The 16,388-nt window shown below is 39.2% G+C and overlaps 1 protein-coding gene across 1 annotated transcript in view; it reads right to left on the bottom strand.

Moving 5' to 3' along the window:
- The window catches only part of HMG20A (high mobility group 20A), a 47,148-nt gene extending 31,096 nt beyond the window's left edge, over positions 1–16,052 (bottom strand). The window contains 2 exon segments of the mRNA XM_009330076.1: positions 14,257–14,375; positions 15,849–16,052. The gene's annotated coding sequence lies outside the window, so the exon portion shown is untranslated.
- Positions 16,053–16,388: the final 336 nt, after the last annotated feature.

Raw genomic sequence — 16,388 nt, 5'->3', positions numbered from 1 at the left:
GAAAGACTACACCCAAAACATGGATAAAAAATTTTAGCGAAATTGGAAAAAGACTGTAACTATATGCTCTTACTAGGCACATACCAGGATTCCCCTTTCACCGCGAAAATGGAAAGCACACAGAAATTTTAAAATCATACAAGAACCCAGATACTTCCATGGCTCCATAAAACATTAACTTATATCAACAGCAGAATGTAGACAAGTTAGAATTAAGCTTTACCTATCCTCATCTTCATCCTCCAAAGGCAACAGAAAATTATGCTATTTAGCACCATGAATGGAAAACAAGGGGAAAAAAAACAGCAATGGCATAAGCCTACTGGAGTAGTCTGACTGCTCTCCAGTTTTAAGCAATCAAATCAGACATCCAGAGATGTGTGTGAGGTATGGGAAGAGGCAGGTAGAGAGCACATTTCTGGAACGCCTGTGGCATACATAATGAGAATACTTAATTTTGCAGTTGAAGTAGGACTGAAAAGAGAGAAGCCATGCCAGCAGCATGCCTAAATATCCTAGGCTGAGTGCTCAAAACAACAGGTAAACATTTGCAATATTTCATCTGATCCCCAAGCCACTTCCCAAACACATTGCAGTGAGGACAGTGGCTAACTTCTTCCTACTGTCTTACTGATGCTGCAATCTCTTCTTTGTGCCTATCCTGTCGTATCACAGGCAAGAAGTCAAAAGAAGCCAGGGGAAAATAGTGACTAAGAGCAGAGCATCACTGCCTAGAGCTTGGAGCCAAATAGCAAACAAGAACCTGGGAAAAGTGTGGCTAAGACCCCTCTTCCACAGCTGCTCCTCAGATGCTGGAAACAAGGAACTGCAGATGGGAAACATGCACAAGCTCTGCAAAACAGAGTTGATCTACGTACACAATAAATTTAGTCCTAAAAGAGAACGTAAATCTTTTCAAATAGACTGAAAACTGAACAGACATAAGGATGAAGGTCTCGCATGTGACACACGAAATCTCAAGCACTTACGTTTGAAAGGATTCCTAATTCGTTTAGTTATAAACGTTCTGAAAGATATTTGGCATTCAGGTTTGAGTATTTACAGTATTTAGCAAACAGCAAAGATTTATACTACTTTTACATTTCCTTTTGATGATTTCATTTCTATATATATTTGTTAAGTAAATATGGTTCCTCTGAGCTAAAACATAAATATTATCCCAACACCCCTATATATGGGTAAAGAGGCATAGCTGGTTTAAAGAAGGTCATATAGGAAATCTAAGAGCTAAGAATACAGCAAAACTTCAGAAACAGTCTTTAAAACGCTACCAATCTTAACCCTTTTATTTTGGACATCTCAACTAACTGTTAGTCATGGCTTGGTTTCAGACATCTAGAAGTAGTTGTGAGAATCTGACTTGAATATACATTAACAATTCTTACTGCAAAGAGAAATAAGAACTGAAGTCTGCGTGATCCTTGACAAAAGGTCAGTAACACTCTGGTTTACACAGCATTAAAAAGTGGGAAAATGGAAAAATATTTGTATTTTCAGAAGGGCTACAACAGATTTCACCTCAGTATAACCTCATAATCCAAAGTTCATTGCCTTGATCAGAAACAGACAAAGCAAACTGGTGGAAAACAAGAGTTTAGGCAATACTCTGTCTTTTTTAATTTGTGGAGCCTAAACATTTTACAACAGAAGCGCAGCCACAGTGCTGCAAATTCAGGAAACTTCCTTTTCTTGGTTACCTTTTGCAGCCTGTTAGAAGTAAGCACACGGATTAGCCAAGGATCCATTACCACATTTAATCCTAAAAGTTAGCTCAGGGGCTTTTCAGTTAGACAACTGTCTTTTCAGTCACCAGCCCTCCCTTTTCATTTAAAAAAGGCTCCTCTGAAAAAGCACTCATCTGTATTTTGCTCCTCTCCACAGCTCCCAGAACAAAGCCAAAAAAGCATGACATTGCTTTTTAAACAATACATTTTTAAAAGCAGAAAGTATTCACCTTTTATGAAAACTTTAACAATCATATTTGAGCTTACGGACTTCCTGAGATAAAACATTTATTACAGTATTGGAAGCTTGGCTTTCCTGGTCTTTAACAGTCTCCCAAAACAGCTAATTCCCACCCTGGAACTGTTTCCTGACCTCTAGAAAGGGTCATCTATGTTTAACTGTAGACAAAATATGCCCATGGCATTCCAAAGCTCCATAAGTAAGCTCACTAAAAAGAATCCAGCAGGTTCAGTTCACACCTCAGCTGAGCTTTGTTTTTCATGATAAAATACCCACTCCAGAAGAAACCCTTAAGTAACCCTTAAGTAAGTAAACCTTTAAGTAGCCCTTACCTGGCTGCCATGAGTAGCACACACTGATTCTTCAGCAATGAGTACATAGTTCTCAAAACAGGCTATTCACCTCTCCTATCGCTTCCTGGTAAGTAACAGCAATGAGTAAACCTCCAAGAGCAGGTTGCAATACGTAAATAAAGAGTCCTGAGAGACCACAGAGGACTACTGCACCAGACACTATTTAGTATCTCCCATCCACAGCATAATATGCCTAGGTATTTGGAGTTTAGCATGTAAAAGACAAATAAAAGGAGAAGCCTATTATTTGAAACTATACCAAGTAATCAAGCTGATCAGGAAAGACTTTGACATTTCAGCTTGTAAAAATTGTATTTTTTGGACAATTGAAGTATGTTTCATTTACAGCTAACAGTTCAATTAACAAGAAGCAGAAACATTCATCCACTTCACACTGCAATTTTCCTCTACTCAAGTGTCCAAGTCTTAATCACCATGAACTTGTTTCTATTCCTATTTAAAATGCCTTTCTCAGTAACATCTCCTAACACCACCTGATAATCACACATTTTATATGTAAATATCTTCTAACCATACAAAAAATCTGCAGATTCCAACTAGTTTTGTTGACTAAGATCCACCCAGCAAAGCATTAATGAGCAAGGCATGTGTCTAGTCACCCTGTTTTCTTTGTTGGCTGTTCCTGCCCAGTTGTGGAGGAAGAAAAAGGAAACAATGTAAGAAAAGTACACGTTTTGCTATACTGAATTAACCCTGCTTCTATAAATCAAGAAATACATCTCCTGTATCATTGACATTTAATGACTCGAAGACTGCTTTAGACTAGAAGGGACTGCTGGAGGTCATCTGGTCCCAACACCTACCCAAAACCAAAATGAAGGTCATCTTTATGGCAGACACTACCATGGTAGACTGTCAGGCTCAAAGCACCTGGTCAACACAGAAGTAAAGCAGCAAATGCCCTCACTGTTTTTTTGGGTTTGTTTGGTTTTTTTTTTCAAATGGAGGGGGGTGTTAGGAAGGCTACCAACAGCTGAAGAAATAAGCACTGTTTATTTTCAGGACAGAGACAGTGATGAATAGAAGACAGGACATAAAAGCAGTTAAAAGGATTCCTTACAATGGCCACAGGAATAGAGGAGTATCAGACAACACCTCTCCCAGTCCTCACAAAGCTTGAGGGACAGAAAAATGAAAAGACAATTCTCTCTACCACCAGAACAGAGATGGAAAGTTTTCACTTTATTCATCTATGAACTCGGGGGGGGGAGCGGAAATCTATTGAGAGCAACTTTAGCAAGGAATCCAGGATCTTCTCTCCAATTACTGAAGCTAGAGCTGGACTTCCACTATTATACTGCCCCTACACAAAGATTCCCTCACCCTTTGTCTTAAGCTCAGATTCACTCTCAACTCCGAGTACAACAAGCAGTATTTACCCCAATTCAAACCATTTCAACAAATTGTAAAAAACAATAGCAAGTTGTCATTTCAGAGAGGAGTTATGTGTTAGGCTCACTACACAGACCCCAACTTTCAGCGATTTCAAGTAGGTTTAATTCAGTGGCAGTTTTAAGCAGGTTTTTTCTTTTCTTCAAATGAAAAGCTTAGCTCGGGGCTGCTATGCTTGCCACTCCACTAATTAGTCCACTTGTTCAATATATTCTGGCCTTCAAGTGGAGGACACAGCACAATGAACTGCATACACTTTCACAAGATTATAGGGACAGACAACTGAGGGACCAAGAAGATACTGTAACGTCAAGCTCTTCATTGCGTATAAGCAAAAGATAAGTTCTCGTTTCTAGTCTCACAGAGTATGATTTGCATGACAATAGGGGTTTAAATCTGGAAAGAAATGGAGCCTCCACTATATCAAAAATTGAAGAGACGTTCTGTGCTAAAGCTAGATTAAGGTTCACAAACTAACACTCATGCCACTATTAGCATGCAACCATCTTCACAGCAATATGCAAGCCCTACCTGAATAACCAAGTATTTCCTCCTTACTACAAGTATGGCAGTTCAGACTTAAGAGCGACTGCTGCCACAAGTGACACTGAGAGCTATTATGTTTGAAGGTAGGTCTACATGCATGAGAGAAAGGTCACAAAAATCAGAGGCAGAGACAAGTGAAAAAATTGCCAGAGAACTCACTGGAAGAAAGAACCCAGGGAACATTCAGGCCTCTTGATTCCTTCAAGAATCAGCCGCTTGACTGTACTGTAACCTCAAAGTGGTCATTTAATTCTAAAATGAAGGCTAGAGGCATGTTAGCTTCAGCTAGTGATTGCAGAGACAACATCACTTACAGACACAAATTCATTTTTACGATGAGAACTGGCACCTGATGCCTTAATTTCTCACTATGGCTTTAAAAATTAGATCTTATCAACCTCTCTGCATCCTCTCATCGATACAATTTCTTTCAACTCCATCACCTTCTCCCCACACGGCACCATCTCCTTATGGGTTTCAACAAGCCTCCAACAGTCTTTGAATTTCTCAAAGGCAGTTACAAATCATGGTTTGTCACCGCAGTATTTAACACGATACACTTGCAACCCCTCCTATATGTTCAGCATCCAAAAAGCAACTGATTTGTCAACTATTTCACTGATTTGTCATTTCTTTTCTATTCCTTCAAATAAATCACCATTCTAATTCCTTGTCAGCTTCTGCTGATGTACTGTCTAGCTTCTTTGGGGTGATTACTTTGCATTTCATTTATCTTTTAAGCACTAAGTTATTTAGCAGTAGAAAGTCACTGCAAATGCCAGGAAACTTGTTTCTCTGATCTGCAAAGATCTCCAATTGCTCAAATTTCTGTATTTTTAATTACAATGGTATACAAATACATGCACAGTAGTGAGATGCTACCAAGCAAGTTCAGAACCAGAGACACTTACAAGTCTCAAAAAAAGAGGTATGACAGATACATTTCCTATTGTAAACTGACAACTCATTTGAGTAAAATTTATCTGCATATGACACACTAGTGTACCTTTTTCATGATAACTGAAAAAAACCCAACCATGCAATAGAGCTATAGACCAGTAAGATCCTACATTTATATAGAATTATTTAAATGTCTCCCTAAAAAGTCATTTATAGACACTTATCTGACAAACATTACTGACCTCAGACTTGAGAATAAGGAATTGTGCCTCAATAAAGAAAAAATGTTTTTCTAAACATAATTCCCAGAAGTCTATAACATAAAGGCACTGAGATAAAAGCTGAAGTTAGATTTTTTTTGTTTGTTTGTTTCTAGCCTTTACTATGCATTTGAAATCTCCTGTCTTCCCACTCTTCCTCACTATAAAAGTTTAAACCCTTTATGTGTGCTTGTTTGCATATTAATACTTACAATACTCTTCCACACAACAGAAACGCAAGAAAGAACATATACGTCAGGAACACGTTGGAAAATTTCTTGTCATCTGTTATTTTCTGCATGTTTTGCAAACCCTTCTGATAAATGTCTCTTCTGTAATTCCCTTGAGAAATACTTTGTTGAAATGGCATTGGGACAGAATGTGTTTTTACAATTGGCAATAAAATTATGCAAGTAACTTACCTAAAAAAAACCCCAAACATTTAAAGCATTTTCCTATAGAGAAAATACAAGTAAGCCATCTAGAAGGGAGTTCACATTTTTTCATACTTGTAATGAATTTTAAGGTTTTATAAGGTTAAGACAATATTAACAGAAAAGGTTTCTCAAGTAAGGAAAATACCTTTGATATTAGGATGATTTTCATATCACTACTCATTCAAAACAATTCACATGAAGTCACACAGTCTAAAGATAACTTGCAGTTATTAATTCTGTAGCTTTTTATATCCGAATGTAAACAGATGAACAATCAAATCAAATCTTATGTCAAGACAAAGACCACTTTGGTTGGTCTAATACAAACACTTGCAAGATTTTTGTACTTTCTTGAAAGTTTCCTGCGCTAGAACTAAAACAGCTTATTACCTCTCTGTAAAGCTGCAGTATACCCACATACACAGGCTAGAGGCGATGATTGTGATCACCCAGACTGACCCATTTAGCATCGGCCACCTATCCTCTTTTAAAAAAAGAAACACAAAGAGGAATTCAAATCTACATAATGGTTACCCAGTCCTTTTAAAGACTGACAGAAAGAGAAGCATCACTGCATCAGTTGTTCCACATGGTAGTTACACAGTAAATTTGTACAACTTTCTGCTGTAGCAGTCACTTAGATTTTGTTATGTTTTCGCAGGCTAGACCCTGTAAGCTAAGAACCTATATCAATAAATTCTGATTAAGTTATTTGATAAATGTATCCTTTCAAGAAGTTAAAGAAATGCAGCGCCTGCATTCATTTTTAGGACTAAAAATATGCCTTTAACTCATTTTCAGACTCTGGATCTTTTTCCAGTGTGCTAGCAACCCTTTCTGAATTCCAAAAGCAGCTGTATTAGTGCCAGCTGCACAAGACATTACTACCTTGCCTGTTAGACTCATCTGTTCTTATACCTAAGGTTTAGTTGCTCAGAGCTTCACTAAATGCTAATATTCAGCTGGATTATCCAGTGACCTCCAACACCTCTTCTTGTCACTGCTTCCAAGGAGGCCTTTGCCTGCCTATACCTGTCCTGAGGTATACTAGTTTAAATGTGGCCAAATAGAAAGTCTGGTTTGCTTGAGTACAGTCTTTGAAAACAAAAAGCTAAACCAGGTTAGTAAACTACAACTATTGAAAAAGCAGTTGTCACATTACCTCTCCCCAAGTAACCAAGAAGTTTTAAGTTGATGCCATTTTGTTCAAAGACATCAAATTTCAGAAAGCAGGATGAATCAGGCACTATTTGTGACTTTAAATTGACATTTAAAAAGCCAGGGATCACAAACTAATATGATTCAGAAGCTTTTTTCTGCCTTTCTTTTTCCTATACTCAGAGTTTAAAAAAAAAAATGATTTGTGCTTTCACATTTCAATTAAGTGTTTGGTGTTAGTGAACAGTTTACAGAATCCTAATAATGTCACACAATGATTTATACACTACTGTCAACTGATGAAGCAGAATGGGAAACTGGCAAAATACTGGTGGCATAAGTTGAGCATTACAGGAACACAATTTTCAGGCCTCTTTCTCAAGCCGTGCATATTTTGATACAACCTAGATTTAAGGATAGGTTACAGAGTAGTAGCTTGCTGCTGCAGAGAGGGGAAGGTCTTGCTCCCTTCTCCTTTCTCACCTGGTTATGGCAATCTCCACAGCTTACTGGACTTTTCACAGAGCTGCTCTATCTCCCTAACTCTTCCCTTTGGGAGAACGGCAGGGAAGAGGGGAAGCTAGCTATCTTCCACCAGCTGAGGTACATAGTCAAAAGGACTCAGAGGGCTCAAATAAATACCAGAGCTTATTAAAAAAAGAATGCGTTTGGAACCTCCCACTTCCACACGTAGTAAACGGTCATATTAAGCTACATGAGCCACCCCCGATCACCAAAGATAACTTGTTGGACTCATTCTGCTAGTAGTCCGTTGTAGTTTTCACATGACATCAAGAGAAGCATTCGGAAAGGTCATCTGCCTGCATGAAGGTAAGCCAAGTGCTAGAAGGTGCACACAATAGCTCTCCACTGCCTAAGGCTGCTGTTCTATGGCAGCCTAAGCCTATTTAAATATTAACTACTCATATCACATCATCTTCAGCCTGGCACCTCTGTTCGCTGGACAAGTCATGTGTTTCAGCATGCTAAAGAAACAGAATACCTTTTAGTTCATTTATCAAATCAGTTTATGCCAGATTAAGGGGTGAAATGGCTCAGCAAAGGATCCAACAAAGCATTGCACCTGGCAGAAGAAAAAGGGATGCAAGTAGCACAGCCAAGACTTAGCGACTTACATTTCTATAACCCTATAGCCTGAGATTCAGCTCTCTCACTAAAATTCTAGTGGTGTCAGAAATGAAGAACGTTTGAAACTATTCCAGTAACTGAGCGCCCCAAAATAGTCATAAGTGGGAGGAAATATGATTATCAGAAAAAATTAGGATTATCTCATAAGATGACACACCATTCTCAGGTTTTTTTCCTTCCAATCTAAAGCTAAACATTTATTCTCCTGATGAAAGCTGAGATTCTTTCCCATGAGTCTGGAAACAGAGCTTGAATTCCACAAATTCTGATTCATTTTTTCCTAACACGGGATACTTATTACACTGGCTCTTCATATCATATATGAATTGTAGCAAATATACTTTCTTATCTTAATTAAACTCAGCAGAAGAGTAGTTGAAGGCTATTCTGTCATGCTTCCCCCATATTGAAACAGTGAGGATTTAGTCAAATATTGGTTATCTCAATTTCATTTCATCAGTAGCATGAGTCGTGCAATACCAGCTAAAGCATACTGAAGTAAATGCACCCCGAGCCAGAAATCTGCTCCAAAAGAAGACTTTAGTATGGTTACCTATGATAGTAACTGACTAGAAGACAGGACTGAAAAAAACCTGCTATGCCATGTTTTTTTACATAACTACACTGCTAACCAGGCACACATGAAGACCAACTTTTTTCCTGTGGTTATTATTCGATTTTGCATTGGCAAAGTTTAAACTCCAACAGAAACAATGAATCTTCTAATGCTACACTGCCTCCACAAAGTTTCCCAAATTTCTCCCAGCTTGTCACTGCTTTGGTACTCTGTTTTGAATCACAAACCTCCAGCTCCTGTTTTAGAGCCCTCCTTTGTTGAGACAGTCACAAACATTCAGATCCAAGCAGCAAGAACTAATGTAAAACCTGCTCATTAAGAAATACATCCTGAAGGAAAAATAAGAGCATTCTACTATACCTGTATAGTTCAGGACTTTTGGAGACTGAAGATTTCCTCATCTGCTCTAGAAATCCTATAGAATTTGTGATTAATGAGATATTCCAACAAGATGCTTGTGTATTTGAAGATACGGTAGCTTTAAATGGAATTTCTTTCTACAATAAGTCTTAAATTTTTATCCTTTAGGTATCAGAAGATGTCTTTGTCAATGCACTGGATAAGTGAAAATGCAAACAAGGAAGACTATGCTTATTCTTTAAGTAAGCTGTGGAGAAGCAAGACATGAGAAGAGCACTGTACCAAGGGAAATGGTTTAGAATGCCAGTAAAAACAAAAACAAAACCTTAAAACTAAAATGTACACCAAGCTTTCTTCTCTTACCTTTCTGTGCCATTTATCCTGTACTGGGAACATTCCCCTCCCACACCCGAGTCTTCTTGGCAGAAATGTGATGTTAGTGAACTCCAGATTTAAAAGTGTAAAAGAAGATTCACAGTTTACTGTTTTCAGTACTTTGCTTGGTGTTGGTCTGTTTTCTCTGTTGTATAGTCTCATACTATTACCAGAACTTGTTTTGCCACAGCTCTCCAATGCTCTTCCAACTATGGAGACTGACACTTTCTCTTTCCATATATCGTCAGGCACAGCGTATTTTGAATGTTAGTATGGGACACTAACTCCATTACATCAGAAATTCAACCTTTGATCAACATATAATTATGGTCCCAGAGTCATATGCCTGAGATTATTACTTAGCCTATTCTTACACAAATGACAAAGACAGTCCATTCTTCCAAAAAAAAAGTTCGTTTGCATTACTGATGTTTTGTCCATTACTAGTTTCCAGCAAACAGTACTCCAAAGTTAGAAACCAACACATCATCCGACATCCAAGGCTTTGAAACAGCAGCCAAGAGAATTCCAAGAGAAACAAATTGTTTCTTTCTTAAGTAACAAACACAAAAATTCACAAAAAACACTAATTCATATCATGTATTACCACCAATTCATGTGTGGCTGGAAAGCTGCTTGTCGGAAAAGGACCTGGGGGTGCTGGTCGACAGCCAGCTGAAATGAGCCAGCAGTGTGCCCAGGTGGCCAAGAAGGCCAATGGCATCCTGGCCTGTATCAGAACTAGTGTGGCCAGCAGGAGTAGGGAAGTGATCGTGCCCCTGTACTCGGCACTGGTGAGGCCGCACCTCGAATACTGTGTTCAGTTTTGGGCCCCTCACTACAAGAAGGACGTTGAGATGTTGGAGCGTGTCCAGAGGAGGGCAACGAGGCTGGTGAGGGGTCTGGAGAACAAGTCTGATGAGGAGCGGCTGAGGGAGCTGGGGTTGTTTAGCCTGGAGAAAAGGAGGCTGAGGGGAGACCTCATGGCTCTCTACAACTACCTAAAAGGAGGTTGTAGCGAGGTGGGTGTCGGTCTCTTCTCCCAAGTAACTGGCGAAAGGACGAGAGGAAATGGCCTCAAGTTGCGCCAGGGGAGGTTTAGATTGGATGTGAGGAAAAATTTCTTTACTGAAAGAGTGGTTGAACATTGGACCAGGCTGCCCAGGGAAGGGGTTGAGTCACCATCCCTGGGGGTATTTAAAAGACGTGTAGATGAGGCGCTTAGGGACATGGTTTAGTGGGCATGGTGGTGTTGGGTTGATGGTTGGACTCGATGATCTTAGAGGTCTTTTCCAACCTTAATGATTCTATGATTCTATACCACTTACCTGAAATAAAAGGAACTACAGAACAGACACAGCCAAGTCAGACCTGCTTTAACCACCATTTGGTTAAGACTGTCTGAGAACCCATCCAACTAAAGCAAGCAACCGTACTGCAGGCTTATGTACATATTTAGGTCCCACCATAACAATAAAAAAATATTTCTTAGTCATCCATTAAGATTGGTTTTTTTAAAAAAAATCCCCTAATCTCGCTCATTCCCTGCACTTGCTGGGACATCTACCACATCCAGGGGACAAACCAGGTAATAGTTGCAGCATCTGAGTAGCTTGTTACCCAGCGCAGTTTAACTTAACATCACAGCTAGTGGCACCTAAGGGGATTGTCCTATTCCTCCCACAAACCGCATGAGTGTTTCTCTTGAGCCAGAAGTGGTGCACACAAATGCAGCAAGCTGGTTCAGGGGGCTAAAGTGGAAGCAAAGCAATGCCCCCTCCTGACAGTAACTTCCCCTGAACGGCTGCATAATCAAATGAGCATCAGGATAAAGAAAAGGAACTGAGCGGGCCTTTCAGCAACTGTTTATTGTATCAGTATGGATCCAGAGCAGCTAAGGTTGAGTACCCCCTCAATTTCATACATCATACAGTTTTATGGTACAGTTAAACCATCGGCCTTACCACCTCCCCATCTTAATACTCCCAGTCATCTTCACAACCAGCCACACTCACCTCCCCTACACATACACTGATGTTCATGCAAACTATTTGGTTTTCAACTTGGACAAGGTCCTTGAACTAATTTACCAGCTAGATAAAAAAAGTTTTCATCTCATAAGGTCTTCAAAATGAGAAGTTTGCCAAAAACATGCGTGAGCACTAGCATCAGAGGGCAATAGCAGTGAAGATTCACTGGCTCAAGCTCCTTCAGAATTACACCCCCAAGCAGAAAGCAAAATACCACCACTTACTTAAAGTCCTAGCAAGTTCTATACGTGACAAGTATTTTGAAGGGCAATTAAGAACACTTTGTTGAGAGTTTCTTTTGGATGCCAACAATCCCTCAGACACCACATTTCATATTTGAACACAACCATAAAACAAAAGTAGACTTTCCCCTGGTAATTCACTAAATTGCCAAGAAATTATCTGTGTTCTGCACTGGTTAGCGGAAGGAAAAAAAAAATGGAAAAAGCATTCAGAAATAAATTCCATCAGTCTTAAGTCTCTTGAATTCAATTAATGACTGACACTTTCACTATCCTCATTCTCTTGTTTGTGTACTTCACACACTTATCAGTAAAAAAACTTTATGTCACTCAGTCTTTTGACTAAAAGAACTCTTCCCATTTTCATGGTACTGCAATTTTTTGAACTACAGGTTAAGGGTGTCAGCTGCTCACCTCATTACTTATCCTGGCCATAATGCCCAAAAGACACATTCCAAAGTCTTAGATTCCCTTTTACCTGAAGAAACAGTACAAACAATCCAAGTCATAAGAACTTCAGAAACAGTGAAGTATAAGGTTTATTTTGTTATTCATTGTACGCCATGTAAATGTATGGTCCAAAAGACTGAAATCAGTCAGCTATTGCCCCAGTCTCCTGCAAAGGACACCAGGATTATTTGTTTCTAGGATCAAAATTGTTAATAAGCCTCTTTGAGAACAACTTAGCACAGCTTCCATTTAACATATTTACTATTAAAAAAAATCTAGTCAGTAATGTTCTTAATGTCATTTCTGAAAGACAAGTTTTCTTCAAAGTGCATCAGCATTTGCGAGAGTAAGGTCAAGAACGAGGAAGATTTCCTAATAAATTTAGAATTTAGAAGTATTCAGTTATTACACCATAATTGGTTTTGTTACCCTGTAACACAGAACGAAGATTTCTCTCAGATAAACACAGTCATGAAAAACTAGCTTTAGCTGCAATTCACCAAAAGCTGTCCTTATCAAACTGTTATTAAGTAGCCCTTCAGAAATAGAATGTCAGTCTCAGGTTTGTCCCTAATAGATAAGTATGAATACTGCAAGTTATTCCTTTAATAAGAATTAACCCTCTGTGAGATTAACTTCCATACAAAAAGCTTTAACAGATACATCCCAACAATCCCATTATAGACGAGATTATTACAAGGCTAGTCTGTTTTAAATTGCTTACCACCTGACCTATCCCACTGGGAGTAACACTAGCAGTGCACGCACAAACTCAAGTCCAGTTCTTTTGCCCTCAAAACTCAAAGACCAGTATCAGACTACACATAGTAAAAACAAACAGCTGCCATCTGAGCTAATGGCTCCACCACTGATGCCACTGGAGCAACTACACCACTGGTAAAGGAACAAGCCAGTTCTGTAGTCAGACAATAATACACGGCCAACAAAATCGATCTTGCTAACGGAGGCTGACCTGCGTTACTAACGAAAGTTTTAGTTACCACTTGCACTGTATATTTCAAATAGACGCCAACTAGCCTTAGCTGCTTTCATGAACAAATCCGCTGGGGAAAATAATAGCGGTTTCTGAAAACAAACTGTTCTTAGTAAATTCCTACCTAGTGAACACTTAGTGTCAAAGTGGTTTTATCCACCACTCTTCATCTCTTAAAAAGAGCTGAAACTTAACAGTTCCCAGAAACAAAAGAAATATTCCCCCCTCCCTTTCTAAGGGAAATCATGGAAGTAAAAAAAAATAAAAAAGCTTAAAGGAATGCAGAAAGCAACCTAGTTTTAGGAGCTCTCCAAAGCAAATCAAATTACAGATAGAAAGGGCATCTTATTAGGGTACATGAACAACTAGCAAAAAGAAAAAAGACAACCTTTCTTCACTCACCTACTGTCCTTGAAAAAGTACATGCATGTTCCCTTGAGTTACCCTTCCCTCTCACAGATCATTACCAGAAGAGTATCCCCATTATTGTAAGTGCAGACTCTTCACCTGTGCTCTAACATCTAACAGTTTCTCACAGCACATGCCACAATACTCAAAAAAATCAGCACAGCTCTGTGCACACTTCAGTAACTGTGAGTGGGAATACTTAAGTTTTTCAACTACAGCCTGGGGAGGGCAGGAGGTACAGCAAGAATTCAGAAACCTATACCAGCTTGTTTTAGTGAAACATGCGCTTAATTTGCCTGCAACCTTTGTCCCAGTCAGTGGTAAGCTTGAGAAAAATCTCCTCCAAGAACTGACCCTAAAACAAATCCTATTTAGTCAAAGAGAAGCACTTACTATGGAAGGCTGAGCTTGCTTTGGCAGGTGAGAAGGTATACCTTGCTAATTGGGCACACCTTGATGCTAAGTGACCCTTTATTTAAATATGTTGTGAACAGATGCACTAAGAAAGAAAGCTTACAAAGTTAACTTGAACACATCAGTTTACAATTTTCTCAATTCCTGTGCTCTGATACTAAGGATAACTTTGTGATGTGGGTACAAAGCAAAAACACAGCTCACAGTCACTGCTTTCATTCAGAAGTCTAGGAGCACTGGGGAAATCAGCACGTCTTCTCAGTTCTCCGCGCAGTCCCTGGCCATCAGACATAGAAAGCCTGGTCTTGTCAAGGGAAGATGTCCTGCAAGACCAGAAGATGGAAGACAGTAAGAATCTCTCTCGGTTGCTTTCTTGCAAAGTACTAGAATCTGTTATAGTCACCTCCTAACACATAGAGGAGTTGGAACCCTATTCTCAGGTACAAAAGAAACATCCCTGTAAGAAACATGATTTTCTTCTCCCTTTTCTGAGCCATAAAAGGTATACCTGTCACATTACCCTCTATGTACCTCACCACGAGCAACCAGAGGAAAAGAATATTCTATTTACAATCAAGACGATGGGGTTAGATCACACAGTCTTCAGTTTTTCTAGTTTGAAAACTGCTAGTATCCTATACCAAATCTAACTTAAGAAATTTAAGACTAATTTGAATACTCTGCTTTAGCCACCATTTCTAAGCCTAGATCTCCTTAGAATTAGTAATCTCAACTTCTATTTCAAGACATGCCAGATTTCTAGGGACTGAAAAAAAATTTAATCACTTTCCCTCAATTTCCTGGACTCCAAAGTTACAGCATTTGCCAGCAACTGGTATAGTTCTAGAAATGCAGAGTGTCTCATCTCTTCTAACAAGCATATAACGTAGGTGTGCAAGAGAACAAAAAAGATAGAATGGCAATTCACTACTATCTTCAAATATCATATACTCTGTGTCCCTACACATATGGCCTGGATTTAAAAAAAACAACAAACATCATGAAAATAAATTCTTTGGTTTCAACAGCTGGTTATGTTTATATTCTTATGAAATTAAGAATGATCACTTCAGAATAACATACATAAACTTGCTAGAGCACGGTTCCCCCAAATTCTTGTGCCCAGTTCTGTCACTATGTGGCCTTAGCCAAGTTTAGTCCGCCTACACAACTTACTTTCCACAGGACAGAATGACATTTTCAAAGATCTAACAAGACTTTACCTGCTGAAAAAGGCATTAACTGTAAACCAATGAAAAAGTTTCCCCTGCAGTGGCACTAGCACTGACGTGACACACAGCTTCTATTTGCTTAGAAGAGCGCAGTCCTAACCAAATTTTGAAACTTGAGTGATCTAGAACAGTGGACCCTGAAGTGGGTCCCACATGCAAGACAATCCACTGAAGTGCGGGAAGAAAACATTTTTTTGAACATTAATAAACACTATTTCAAAATATTATTTATTTCATCTTTATCTTATCCTTTCTCAAATTCTATTTTTGAGTATGTTTTATAATGTATATATCAGTACAGTAGTACCTGTATATAACTTACATATCAATAAATATACGTATATTGGGGGTGCATGCTAAAAACGGGTTTTTTTACTGATAGGCATGTGCAGCCAAAAAAACTTGGAGGCCACTTCCCTAGAAAGCATAAGCTCCCTTTGTCTGTGAACAGGATCTTCCTTTTTTCTACTGAGTAAAAAAGAGGATTTATATTTGTCCTGCCTTCCCTCATTTCCCTAGATGCCACTAAGTTAACACCGAGATACACAAATCTTTCTCACTCACAAGATGATTTTGGGGTTCTTTCCTTAGAATATCCCCTAGCTCTCCTCAAAGGGCCAACACCATAACAACACTAATCAGTTTCACTTTGCTCCAGGAGGCGAGGACCAGGCCAGTTTCACCCTAGTGCTGGTATTTCAGGGGACTTGAATGAATGGCGCCTCACAAGGCACGTGGCTCCAGTGTTTTCAATTCTGGGGTTGGGGCTTTTTTTGTCATCTCGATGATAAGAAACTTAAGTTCCTCAGGAACAGACAATTGAGTGTGAAAACCTGTTATTGGAAAGAAGTATCAGAAAAACCATACTACGATAAATGACCTGCTTGACAAGGGAACAATAAGTGGACATAACGAAACAATAAACAAATAGAATTAAGGGGCTATCAAATATTACCTCCTATCGCTCTGAGGGAGCCGAGGGAAGAGATGAGGGTTATAAGGAAGAACACAGAAAGCCAAGTGCTTAGACCTTCACCCAGCTCTTCCCCCTCACCCAACGCGAGCTCTGGCGGATCCCCGCAGCCCCCCTCACCGCCGGGCCCC

Source organism: Pygoscelis adeliae, unplaced genomic scaffold (genome assembly GCF_000699105.1).
Source record: "Pygoscelis adeliae isolate BGI_AS28 unplaced genomic scaffold, ASM69910v1 Scaffold298, whole genome shotgun sequence".
In the NCBI taxonomy this organism is placed as follows: domain Eukaryota; kingdom Metazoa; phylum Chordata; class Aves; order Sphenisciformes; family Spheniscidae; genus Pygoscelis; species Pygoscelis adeliae.
Note: the sequence above shows the minus strand (reverse complement) of the source record. Positions and strands in the feature narration are given on the sequence as shown.